Here is a 13934-nt window from a genome sequence, read left to right as displayed (position 1 = left end):
ACGGGGGAGAGAGACAGGTGGGGGGAGAGAGATAGAAGGGAGATAGAGAGAGATGGGGAGAGGAAGACAAGGGGGAGAGCGCGATTGGGGAGAGAGGAATGGAGGAGAGAGGGAGCTGGGGAGGGAGAGATGGGGAGAGAGGGATGGGGAGAGAGTGAGATGGGGAAAGAGAGATGGGGAGAGATAGATGGAGAGAGAGATGGGGAGAGAGCGACATGTGGGAGAGAGACATATGGGGAGAGATTAGAGATGGGGAGACAGAGGTGGGGAGAGTGATGTGGGAGAGATATGGGGAGAGAGAGATGGGGAGAGAGATGGGGAAGAGAGATGAGGAGAGAGAGAGATGGGGAGAGAGAGATGGGTGAGCAAGAGAAATGGGGGAGAGAGGAAAGGGGGTCGGAGAGAAATGGGGGAGAGAGAGATGTGGGAAGAGAGACAGAGAGACTTCTAGGTATAGAATTGAGAGCAATCCCTTTCTATAGAGCAAATGGAGGCAGCGCACCTGCAGATAAAATAGAGGAAGTTCCCCCTCTACATATAAAGTGGAGGGAGATGCCCTTCTATGTATCAAATGGAGGGAGATCCCTGTCTATAAAAGAAATGGATGGAGCTCCCCTCTGCATATAAAATGGTGGGAGTTCCACCTGTACATATAAAATGGAGGGGATCCCACTGACATCTCACCCACTCTGAAACACTTTTTTAAACAATTTTTATACCAGAGGCAGGGCCAAGTATAATATAAACAAAGGAATGGTCAACTACAGTCTTAACTGATTCATTGTGGGGAGAGAGAGTGAGACGGAGTGAAGGAAAGGGATACAAGGTTAGGTGGGACAGTAAGCTGTGTGGAGGACACACATAGACTACAAAGGGAGATGGACAGAGAGAAAGAGAGATGGACAGGGATAGACAGCGACAAAGGGAGACAGACAGAGAGAGAGAGACAGAGAGATGGAGGGAGAGTGAGATAGAGGGAGAGAGAGAGATAGAGGGAGAGTGAGATAGAGGGAGAGAGAGAGAGAGGGAGAGAGAAAGATAGATAGAAGGAGAGAGAGATAGAGGGAGAGAGAGATCTAGAAGGAGAGAGATAGAAGGAGAGAGCGGGAGATATACGCAGAGAGAGGCAGAGACCATAGTCATGGGCAGAGGGAGAGAAAGACTGATAGGGAGAGAGAGGGGAGAGAGAGAAATGGAGAGACAGAGAGACGGAGAGACAGAGAGAGAGGGATCGATAGCAGGATGGACGGAGAGGCAGTAACAGAGAGAAAGAGAGAGAGAGAGGCAGAGTGAGGGAGAGAGAGAGAGAGAGAGAGATAGATAGATAGAGAGAGAGAGTGAGAGAGAGAAAGAAAAACGGTGAGGGCGAGGAAGAGAGATATAGATAGACAGGGTGAGGGAGAGGGAGACTGGGGGAGGGAGAGACAGAGAGAAAGGGCGAGGGAGAGAGAGGGAAACAGGGTGAGGGAGAGAGAGAAACAGGGAGAGGGTGAGAGAGAGAAACAGGGTGAGGAAGAGAGAGAGAGAAGTTGAGGGACAGAGACAAGGTGAGGGAGAGAGAGAGACAGGATGAGGGAGAGAGAGGGAGAGATAGGATGAAGGAGAGAGAGAGAAAGCGTGAGGGAAAGAGAGATCGGGTAAGCATTAGAGACGGGTTGAGGAAGCACGAGAGAGAGATGGTGAGAGAGAGAGAGAAATGGAGAGACAGAATGAGGCAGAGAGATAGAGACAGGGTGAGGGGGAGAGAGAGACAGGGTGAGGGAGAGAGCGATAAATGGTGAGGGGGAGAGACATACTTCTATGTATAATATGGAGGGAGATCCCAGTCTATATAACAAATGGAGGGAGCTCATCGTTAACATATAAAATGGAGGGCGCTCCCTCTACATATAAAATGGAGTGAGAAAGCCCTTTGTGCATTAAATGGAGGGAGCTCCCTCTCTGCATATGAGATAGAGGAAGCTGCCACACGACATATAAAATGGAGGAGATGCCCTTCTATGCATAAAATGGAGGGAGATCCCTGTCTATCTAACTATTGGAGGGAGCTCCCTTTCTACATATAAAATGGTGGCAGTTCCACCTGTACATATAAAAGGAGGAGCTGCCCTCCACGTATAAAATGGTGGAGTGCCACCTGTAATTAGAAAATGGAGGGGATCCCACAGACACCGCACCCATTTTGAAACATGTTTTAACCATTTCTATACCAGAGATAGGGTCGAGTATAATATAAACAAAGGCATGGTCAAATACAGTCTTAACTAATGCATTGGGGTGAGAGAGAGAGAAGAGAAAGAGTGAGATGGAGCGAAGGAGATAGATACAAGGTTAGGTGGGTCAGTAGGCTGTGCGGAGGACACAAATAGATTACAATGGGAGGTGGACAGAGACAGAGAGAGACGGATCGAGACAGAAAGTGACAAACAGAGACAGAGGGAGAGAGGGAGACGGTGGGAGAGAGATAGAGGGAGAGAGATAGAGGGGGTGAGAGAATAGAGGCAGAGAAGGTGTGTGAGTGAGAGAGAGCGCCATGGACAGAGGGAGAGAAAGAGTGATAAGGAGGGAGAGAGAGAGAGAGAGAGAGGAGAGGCAGAGCGGCATGAGAGAGAGAGGGAGAGACAGAGAGAGGGAGGGAGAGACAGAATGACAGGCAGTGACACATAGAGAGAAAGAGAGAGAGAAAGAGAGGGGGGAGTGAGATATAGGGGAGAGACAAGGAAAGTCGGAGAGAAATGGGCAGAGAGAGGAGAGCCAGAGAGTGAGAGAAGTAGACAGCGACAGACAGAGAGAGGAAAAGACAGAAACTGTGATAGTGAAAGACAGTGAGAGAGTCAGAGATGGGGTAGAGACAGAAACAGAGAGGGAGGGTGACAGAGAGAGTGAGAGAAAGATAGAGAGAGAGAGATCGAGAGAGACAGAGAGAGACAGAGAGAGTGACAGAGAGAGAAGGATAGAGGAAGAGCCAGTGATAGAGGGGGAGACAGAGAAAGAGAGTGAGACAGAGATAGAAGGAGAGAGAGGGAGTGACAGAGTTTGAGAGACAAATGGACGGAGAAAGAGGGAGTGACAGAGAGGGACAGGGAGAGAGACAGAGACAGAGATAAAAGGACAGAGAGAGTGACAGAGAGCGAAGGATAAAGAAAGAGGGAGAAAAAGGGACAGACGGAGGCAGAGACAGAGGGGGGGAGAGAGAGAGAGACAGAGGGAGAAGGAGAGACAGTGTGAGAGAGACAGGGATTGGGAGAGTCCGTGATTGGGATTGACATGGATTGGGAGAGACAGGGAGTGGGAAAGAGAGAGAGCAAGACAGAGAGAGCGACGGACTGAAAGAGGGGCAACACAGACAGAGAGAGGGATGACAGAGGCAAACAGGGTAAGACTGAGAGAGAGAGTGACAAAGCTAGAGAGAGAGAGAGAGAGAGAGGGAGAGCTATGGATAGAGACAAGCACCTGCATGTTAGCTTTCAGTGACTTATTGGCGGGCACACCCAGGTCACTTTGTACTTCTACACTTTCTAGTCTCTTACCATTTAAAATACTCTGCAAATCTATTTTCCTTCCAAAATGGATAACTTCCCATTTTTTCACATTATATTCCATCCACCACGTTCTTGCCCACTCACTAAGTCTGTCCATTGAAGCCGCTTTGCATCTTCTTCACAACACACATTCCCAAGTTCTGAGAACCTGGGAATATTACATTTGTCCCCACATCGAAACCGTTGAAGTATATTGCGAAAAGCTGAGGCCCAAGTACTGATCATTGCGTTCACAGCCTGCCAATGTGAGAATGACCCGTTTATTCTTACTCTCTGTTTTGTGCATGTTAACCAATCCTGAATCCATGCCAGTGCATTACCTCCTCTCCCATGTGATTTAATTTGGCTAACCAATCTCCTGTGGGAGACTTTATCAAAAGCCTTCTGAAAATCCACGTCCACCTTTATTAATTATATTAGCAACATCCTCAAAAATTCTCCAACGGATTCATCAAAGATGATTTCCCATTCCTAAATCCACGTTGACTATGCACAATCAGATCATTGTTATCCAAGAATCCATTTATCACATCCTTTAGAAGAGATTCTCGCCTTTTCCCAATGAATGATGGAAGTCTAACAGGTCTGTAATTCCCTGTTTCCTCTCTCTCTCTCCCTTCCTAAATAGTGGGCTGGCATTTGCTACCTTCCAATCTGCAGGACACGTTCCAGAAACTATAGATTTTTGCAAGATGATCTCCAATGCACCCACTACCTCCATAGCTACCTCTTTTAACAAACGTGGATGTAAAATATCATGTTCTGGGGACTTATCAACATTTAGCCCCATTAATTTCTCCAATACAACCACCTTACAAATACAAATTTCCTTCAATTCCTCACTCCCCCTAATCCCTTGTATCCTTTACTTTGTCTTGTCTCTCCTCCTTTTTCCTACCCGTGAAGGCGGAAGATGCGGGCATGGTTCTTAATGAACACATTGTGAATGTCTTCACAAAAGAGGAGGCGACGCAGACATTGTAGTCAACGAGAAGTGGCTTGGAATATCGAATGGGATAAAGAGTGTGAGAGGAAAAATTCAGGGGTTTAGCATCTTTAAAAACTGATAGTTCACCAGGCTCAGACTGTGATGAGGTGCTAGGGAGGACATAGCAGAGGCTCTGACCATTATTTTCCAATCCGCTCTGGTTACAGTCGTGCTGCCAGAGGACTGGAGGACTGCACATGTTGTACTATTGATTAACGAGGGAGAAGGTAATAGAACATAGAACATAGAACATTACAGCGCAGTATCGGCCCTTCGAACCTCGATGTTGCGCCGACCTGTGAAACCATCTGACCTACACTATTCCATTTTCATCCATATGTCTATCCAATGACCACTTAAATGCCCTTGAAGTTGGCGAGTCTACTACTGTTGCAGGCAGGGCGTTCCACGCCCCTACTACTCTCTGAGTAAAGAAACTACCTCTGACATCTGTCCTATATCTATCACCCCTCAACCTAAAGCTATGTCCCTTTGTGTTTGCCATCACCATCCGAGGAAAAAGACGCTCACTATCCACCCTATGTAACCCTCTGATTATCTTATATGTCTCTATTAAGTCATTTCCCCTCCTCCTTCTCTCTAACGAAAACAACCTCAAGTCCCCCAGCCTTTCCTTGTAAGACCTTCCCTCCATACCAGGCAACATCCTAGTAAATCTCCTCTGCGCCCTTTCTAAAGCTTCCACATCCTTCCGATAATGCGGTGATTCCTATAATAGACTGAGTAATTACAGGCCACCTAGCCTAATCACTGTGGAGGGAAAATTATGGGGTACAAGGGAATGATTGATTCCTCTCTAGTACTGTGTGTCTCAGTGTCTCCATGTCTGCGTCTCTGTCACGTTTTAAGCACTGACCTTACATTAATGAGTAGTCAGTCTCTGATATAAGAGTCCCAGTGTCGTGGTAACATAAAAAAAGCCACCGAGAGCCACTGAAGTGGCTGACTGATGTTTGTGCCTTTCCACAGATGTTTGAGAGAGGAGAGAGAGAGAGGCAGACAGACAGACAGAAAGAGAGACAAAGCGAGAGGCACAGAGCGTAACACGGAGAGTGATAGCAGGATATTTGTCGTTGGACAGAGGAAGAGGAGGAGGCCATTTGGCACCTCAACCCTCTTCTGTCATTCAATGTGTTCATGGCTGATGCGTGAACTAACTCCATGTATCTATCTTTGCCCCTTAATTCATTTGGTTAACAAAAATCAATCAAACTGAGACTTAAATATTAACAAGTGTCTCAGCATCAGATGCCGTTTGGGGAAGAAAGCTCCAAGCTGAGACCACACCTGGTGTGTTGAAGTGTTTCTTCATTTCACTCCTGAAAAGTTTTTAGGCTATGTTTAGATTTTTAGACTATGCCCCCAAGTCCTGACTCTGCAGCCAGTGTGAATAGTTACTCTCTGTCCACCCTATCAGTTTCCATGGTTATCATTAAAACTTTGATCAAATCACCCCATAACCTTCTAGATTCCAGGGATACACATTGAAGCTCCAAACTACACTGTCCCATTAAACATTCCCAAGCCAGGCACAATGTTGGGTTTGACACAGAGCAAATTTTCCTCTATGCTGTCCCATCACACACTCCAAGGGCAGAGACATCATGGGGCGGATACACAGTGAATCTCACTCTGCACTGTCCGAAACAGACACACAGAGAGCCAGCCAAAGGGAAACAGAGAGACATCGACTGACAGGGTGACTGACAGAGAAGGAAGGATATTTAGCATCGGATATTGGAAGAGGAGGATGCAATTTAACCCCACAACCTTGTTCCAGCATTCAATGGGATCGTGACTGATCTGTGATCTAACTTACACCATGTATCTTGCCTTTTCCCCTTATTTCTTAATACCTTTGGTTAACAAAGATCTATCAATCACAGGTTTAAAAATTAGTAATACACCTGCGTGAAATTTCCACAACTAATATCATTCTGGTGTGATGGCTCCCACAGTGGAATAGCTTGCTGCATTTTTAAAATGGAGGATATTACTTCTGGATCATCAAACGTGTCCGCTTGGGTCCTAATTTCATCTACATTTTCCCCCTCTACCGATGTTTTCTGTCTCCATACCTATCTTGGATACGTTTGTGTACAGAGCAGTAAAGGATTGAATCAAATTAATATATCTTGCATTCTCCCTTTCAATCCACCCCAACAATCTCTCTTTCTCTCCAACCTTGTCCCTCCATACAGCCCTCTCTCTGTCTGCATATCTAACACTCTCTCCCTCTGTCTCCTTCTTTGTGACAGAGATTGCAGGAGGGACAGCTGCAGAGAGGAAGACAGAGAGAGACACAGAGAACAACCACAGCTTCTCCAATCTATCCAAGTAACTGATTTCCCTCATCCCTGGAACCAGGCTTGTGAATCTTTTCTGCACCCTCTCTAATGCATCCACATCCCTCCTCAAGTGTGGTGTGCAGAATTGTATACAATACTCCACTTGAGGCCAAACCAGTGTTTGACACATGTCTGACATAGCCTCATTTCTCTTGTACTCTATGTCTCTATTTATAAAGCCCAAGACTCCATATGCCTTTTAACCACATTCTCAACCTGCCCTGTCACCTTTAATGATGTGTGTACAAATACTTCCCAGATCTGTCTGTTCCTGCACCTGCCTTAGAATTCTATCCTCTACTTTATATCGTCTCTCCTCCTTTTTCCCACCTGTGGTTCTTAATGAACACTTGCGAATCTCTTCACAAAAGAGGGGACGACACAGACATCGTCGTCAATAAGGAGGGGTTTGAAATATCGCATGGGATAAACAGTAAGAGCGGAAATACGAAGGGGTTTAGCATCTTTGGAAGCTGACAATTCACCAGGCTCAGACTGTACAGATGTGCAAGGGAGGAATTAGCAGAGACTCTGGCCATCATTTTCCAATCCTCGCTGGTTACAGTTGTGCTGCTAGAGTTTTGGAGGACTGCGCATGTTGTACTGTTGATTAACAAGGGAGAAAGTAATAGACTGAGTAATTACAGGTCACCCAACCTAATCACAGTGGTGGGCAAATTATTGGGTACAAGGGAATGATTGATTCATTTCTCGTACTGTGTGTCTCAGTGTCTCCATGTCTGTGTCTCTGTCACATTTTAAGCACTGACCTTACATTAGTTGCAATCGGTCTCAGAAATAAACGTCCCAGTGCTGTGTTTACATAAAAATGGCCACCGAGAACAAGCCTGAAATGGCTGATTAATGTTTGTAGATATCGACAGATGTTTGAGAAAGGAGAGAGAGAGAGAGAGGCAGTCACATAGTAAGAGAGACAAAGAGAGAGACAGAGACCTAGACAAAAGGAGTGATAGCAGGATATTTGTCGTTGGACAGAGTAAGAGAAGGAGGCCATTTGGCCCCTAAACCCTCTTCTGTCATTCAATGAGTTCATGGCTGATGCCTGATCTAACTTAATGTACCTATTTGTGCCCCTTAATACCTTTGGTTAATAAAAATCTATCAAACTCAGATTTAAAAATTAACACGCGTCTCAGCATCAATTGCTGCTTGTGGAGGAGAGTTCCAAACTGATACCACACCTGGTTTGTTGAAGTGTTTCTTCATTTCGCTCCTGAAAGTTTTTTAGACTACGTTTAGATTTTTAGACGATGCCCACAAGCTCCTGAATCTGCAGCCAGTGGGAATAGTTACTCACTGTCTACCCGATTAGTTTCCCTTATTATCTTGAAAACATTCATCAATTCACCCAATAACGTTCCAAATTCCAGGGATACACAGTAAAGCTACAGCTATACTGCCCCATTAAACATTTCCAAGCCAAGCACAATGCTAGGTTTGACACAGAGTAAATTTCGCTCTACGTTGTCCCGTCACACACTCCGAGGGCAGGAACATCATGGGGTGGACACAGAATGAATCTTACTCTGCACTGTCCAAAACAGACTCAGAAAGAGACAGACAGAGGGAAACAGAGAGACACAGACTGACAGGGTGACTGACAGAGAAGGAAGGATTTCAAACAGGGGATATTGGAAGAGGAGGATGCAATTTAACCCCACAACCTTGATCCGGCATTCAATGAGATCATGGCTGATCTGTGATCGAACTTACACCATATATCCTGCCTTTGCCCCTTATCTATTAATACCTTTGGTGAACAAGAATCTAGCAATCACAGGTTTAAGAAGCAATCAATAAGCCAGTATGACATTTCTACAACCAATATCATGACGGTGCGATGTCTCCCACAGTGGAATAGCTTGCTGAATGTTTAAAATGGTGGCTATTCCTTCTGGATCATCAAATGTGTCCACCTGGACCTCAACATCATCTACATTTTTCCATCTCCTGAGGTTTGGGCGGCACAGTGGCGCTGTGGTTAGCACTGCAGCCTCGCAGCTCCAGCGATCTGGGTTCAATTCTGGGTCCTGCCTGTGTGGAGTTTGCGAGTTCTTCTTGTGTCTGCGTGGGTTTCCTCCGGGTGCTCCGGTTTCCTCTTATATGCCAAAGACTTGCAGGTTGATAGGTTAATTGACCATTATAAATTGCCCCTAGTATAGGTACGTGGTCGGGAAATATAGGGACAGGTGGGGATGTGGTAGGGATATAGGATTAGTATAAGTTGGTGGTTGATGGTCGGCACAGACTCGGTGGGCCGAAGGGCCTGTTTCAGTACTGTATCTCTAAACTCTCCATACCGATCTCTTATATGTTTGTGTACACAGCAGTGAAGGATGACATCAAATTAATATCTCTTACATTATCCTTGTCATCCACCTCAACAATCTGTCTCCCTCCAGTTTTGTCCGTCTCCACAGCCCTCTCTCTGTCTGCATATATAACCCTCTCTCCCTATGTCCCTCTCCTAGTGTCAGAGATTGCAGGAGATTTTGTCCCTCTCCACAGACCTCTCTCTGTCTGCATATATAACCCTCTCTCCCTATGTCCCTCTCCTAGTGTCAGAGATTGCAGGAGGGAGAGACAAAGAGAAGAAGACAGAGGGAGAATGTTGATGGAGCTGTACTCTGTTCCTGAGCTGTGCTGAACCTGCTCTCGGAGTGTTTGATGGGCTATATTAATCGGCTGGTTACATACCTGTATCAGCTGTAAAGACGCAGAGCGTGTTCAGTACACAACGGGTCAAAGGGAATGATTCACTCCTGTCTGCTACTGGGAAGAGAGAGTGACCTTAACATCAAGGCAGTGTTTGACCGAGTGTGGCATCGAGGAGCCCGAGTAAAATTGAAGTCAGTGGGAATCCGCTGGTTGGAGTCATACCGAGCACAAACGAAGATGGTTGTGGTTGTTGGAGGTCAATCATCTCAGTCCCAGGACATCACTGCAGGATTTCCTCAGGGTAGTGTCCGAGGCCCAACCATCTTCAGCTGCTTCCTCAATGAACTGCCCTCCATCGTAAGGTCAGAAGTGGGGATGTTCACTGATGATTGCACAGTGTTCAGTTCCATTCGAACCTCCTCAGATAATGAAATCCCAGCAGAAAATGCTGGAAATACTGAGCAGGTCAGACAGCATCTGTGGAGAGATAAACAGAGTTAGTGATTCAGCTCGATGGTTTCCAGATTTCCAGCATCCACAGTATTTTGCCTCAGATAATGAAGCAATCCATAGCCACATGCACCAAGACCCGGACAACATTCAGGCTTGGGCCGACCAGTGGCAAGTAACATTCGATTCACACAAGTGCCAGGCAATGAGCATCTGCAACAAGAGAGAATCCAACCACCTCCCCTTGGCATTCAAAGCATTATCCCATCGCTGAATCCCCCAGCATCAACATCCTGGGGAAACATTGACATCAAACTTAACTGAACAAATCACATCAATAGTTTTTTCACCCAGCGGCTGGTGGGTGTCTGGAACTCACTGCACAACGGTGAAAGGGAATGATTCACTCCTGTCTTCTCCTGGGAAGAGAGACTGACCTGAATATGAAGGTAGTATTTGACTGAGTGTGGCATCGAGCAGTCTGAGTAAAATTGAAGTCGGTGGGAATCAGGGGGAAAGCTCTCCACTGGTTGGAATCATACCGAGCACAAAGGAAGATGGTTGTGGTTGTTGGAAGTCAATCATCTCAGTCCCAGGCCATCACTGCAAGAGTTTATCAGGGTGGTGCCCTCAGCCCAATCAGCTTCAGCTCAGATCCCAGCAGAAAATGCTGGATATACTGAGCCGGGCAAGCAGCATCTGTGGAGAGGAACAGAGCTCGCGATTCAGCTCGATGGTTTGCAGATTTCAAGCATCCACAGTATTTTGCATCAGATAATGAAGTAATCCAAAGCCAAATGCGACAGCACCCGGCCAACATTCAGGCTTGGGCCGAACAATGGCAAGTAACATTCACGTCACACAAGTGCCAGGCAATGAGCATCTGCAATGCGAGAGAATTCAACCACCTCCCCATGGCATTCAAAGCATTATCCCATCGTTGAATCCCACAGCATCAAAATCCTGCGGAAACATTGACATCAAACTTTGCTGAACGAAAGACATCAATAGTTTTTTTCACCATCTCTCCGAGACAGAGAGACACAGGTAAAGAATGTGAGGTGACCTTGACAGAACCTCAGCAAATTGTCCAAACCGTTGCTAACGATAGAATTCAAGGATAATATTAGAACAAAGGAAGAGGTATATAACGTTAGCCCCTTTATAACACTATCCCTTCGTTTAGATTGCCTCTCCTCCTTCTTCCTACCTTTGGAGGTGGATGATGTGGGCATGGTTCTTAATGAATACTTTGTCTCTGTCTTCATAAAAGAGGGGGAATGATGCAGACATTGTGGTTAAAGGGGAGGAGTGTGAGGTATTGGATGGGATAAACTGAGTGACAGGAAAATATTAAGGTGTTTGGCAGTTTTGAATGTGGATGACTGGTCAGGCCTGGATGCACTGGAATCAGTTCAGAGAAGCTTCACTGGGCTGATTCCTGGGATGAAGAGGCTGTCTTATGAGGAATGCTTGAACAGGCTGGGCCTGTACTCAGTGGAGTTTAGAAGAATGAGAGGTGATCTGATTGAAACATACAAAATACATAAAGGGTGAGACAACTTACTTGCAGGGAAGATGTCTCCTTTGGCTGGGGAGTCTAGCACCAGGGCACACAACTTCAAAATAAGGGGGAAGTCACTTAGGACAGAGCTCAGGAAAAAATTATTTGCTCAAAGGGTTGTGAATCTTTGGAATTCACTGCCCCAGTGTGCTGTGGAAGCTCACTCTGGGAACAAGGGTTTGAAGTGGATGATCAGCCATGATAGTATTGAATGGCAGAGCAGGCTCGATGGGCTGAAAGGCCTACATTTTTTCCTATGTTCCCCAGTTGTTGAAATAGTTTCTCCCAAATTACCCCATCAGTTCCCCATCATATCTCAACATCTTTGAGCAAATCACATTCATCCTGTTAAATTCCAGGGAATAAATCCCTAGTTTGTGTAAAAGCACATCGTGATTTAACCCATGGAGTCCAGTTATCATTCTGGTAAGTCTACACTGCACTCAAATGGACATGGACCCCTCAAGCCTCTTTGGACCTCCAGTGTTTCTATCTTTTCACCATTTATAAAGTACTCTGTTCCAGTCTTTTTTGCTGACTTTGAAATCTATCTACCACAGTTTTGCCCATTCACTTAAGATATTAATATCTCTTGGGTGTGGAGCATTCTACCCCATCATCTTAAAACGTTGATAAATACAGCAAAAGTGAGACACATACGTACTTCGCACTAGTAGACAAGAGATAATCATTTCATCCTCGAGGTTTTTTAATCCCAGTTTTATGTTTTTTAAAAGAAAAAACAGAATTCAAACTCACAACTGCCCAGTGTGTAATTTGACATCCGCTCAGGCCTTCAAATTGAAACCCATACGAAGGGATTCATTTTCCTACTGCCGTTGTCTGACTGTCTCAGGTTTTGTATATTGTTCCATTCCCCTCTTCTACCATGTGTCTGAAGTCTTTGAAGTTTGTCAGACATTGGTAAACTACTTCATGTGTTGCTCTGTAAATAACTTCAATTCTGTGTATCTGGAAGGGACACAATTCAAATTCCCACCGTATTGTTTCAACCAAAATCTGCAGGTCCATTCAAACACCCATATTTCCTGTCTCTGCAAAGATGGCTCCCACTTCCACAAGGCAGGAATGCCTGAATGAAAACAGCTTTTGACACATTTCCCAACACGTTTGCAAACAATTTTCAGGATGAAGCTAATTTCAACTTATAGAATGCAAGCTACAAATTGAATTTGTAAGATATAAAAAGTGACCCAAATGAAATCCCAGATCTCTCTGTCCCTGCACCAATTTGAACATTGTACCAATTAGTTTATATCGCTTCTCCTCAGGCTTCCTTCCACAATGCATAATTTTACATTTCTCAGCATTGCCGTTAAACTGTCATGTGTCTGACCATTTCACCAAACTGCCTCTTTCCTCCTGAACTCTAAACTATTCCCTTCCCTGTTTGCAAATGGCACAATGTTGAAGTTATGCACTGTAAACCCAAGTCCAAATCATTAATATATATCAAAAAAAGATCATTGGTCCTTATCCGAACCAATGGGGAATAGCCCTGCACCACAATGTGCACTGTATGCAGTGATTACAAAAGCAGGGAGGTTGTGCTGAACACTTATAAAGCTCTGATTCCGCCCGAACTGGGGGATTGTGCCCGTTTCTGGTCACCACACTTTAGGAAGGAGGTGAGATTCCTTGAGAGGGTGCAAAGGTGAATTACCAGAATGGTTCCAGGGATGAGGGATTTTCGCTACAAAGTTAGGTTGGAAAAAACTTGGTCTGGTCTCCTTAGAACAGAGGAGATTGAGGGGAGATTAAATAGAAGCGTGCAAGATTATGTCAGGCATAGATACCGTTCATCCCAGGAAAGAAGGAAGATCCCAGTTCCAATCACAAAACCCACCTTTCACTCTCTCTCTGGAGAAAGTGGACACATTCCCCAATCTGGTTCAATGTGTGTGTCTGTGTTATTTATGGGTGTATCTGTGCGTGTGCGTGTCCTCTCTCTGTCTCAATCTAGTTTATAACTGTGCTTTGGTTGTATTTGAACATTGCAGATTGTCTGTGTAACTGAGAGAGGAAACCCAAGGTTCTTGCTGTGCTATATTGTTGAAAAATGTCATCGCTTTGTATTTTAATCCAATCTTTCTCCTTCTTTCCCCTGATGAATGTTCATTCTGAAAACTGCATCGTGAAGGTGAAAAGAGGGAAAGTCTGGGATGAGGAATCCTTGGACAGGAGCTTCCTCCACAGAGGACGGACTGAGGCGTTGTACATAGGCTGCACCCACTGGGCCCACGTTAGTTGTGTCTGTTTATTAGCCCGAGGTTTCATTTCCTCTGTGAGACCCACCTCGCAAGACTAAATTAAACATCCCA

This window comes from Heterodontus francisci, unplaced genomic scaffold (genome assembly GCF_036365525.1).
Source record: "Heterodontus francisci isolate sHetFra1 unplaced genomic scaffold, sHetFra1.hap1 HAP1_SCAFFOLD_400, whole genome shotgun sequence".
NCBI lineage: Eukaryota > Metazoa > Chordata > Chondrichthyes > Heterodontiformes > Heterodontidae > Heterodontus > Heterodontus francisci.
This window is presented reverse-complemented; position numbering follows the sequence as displayed.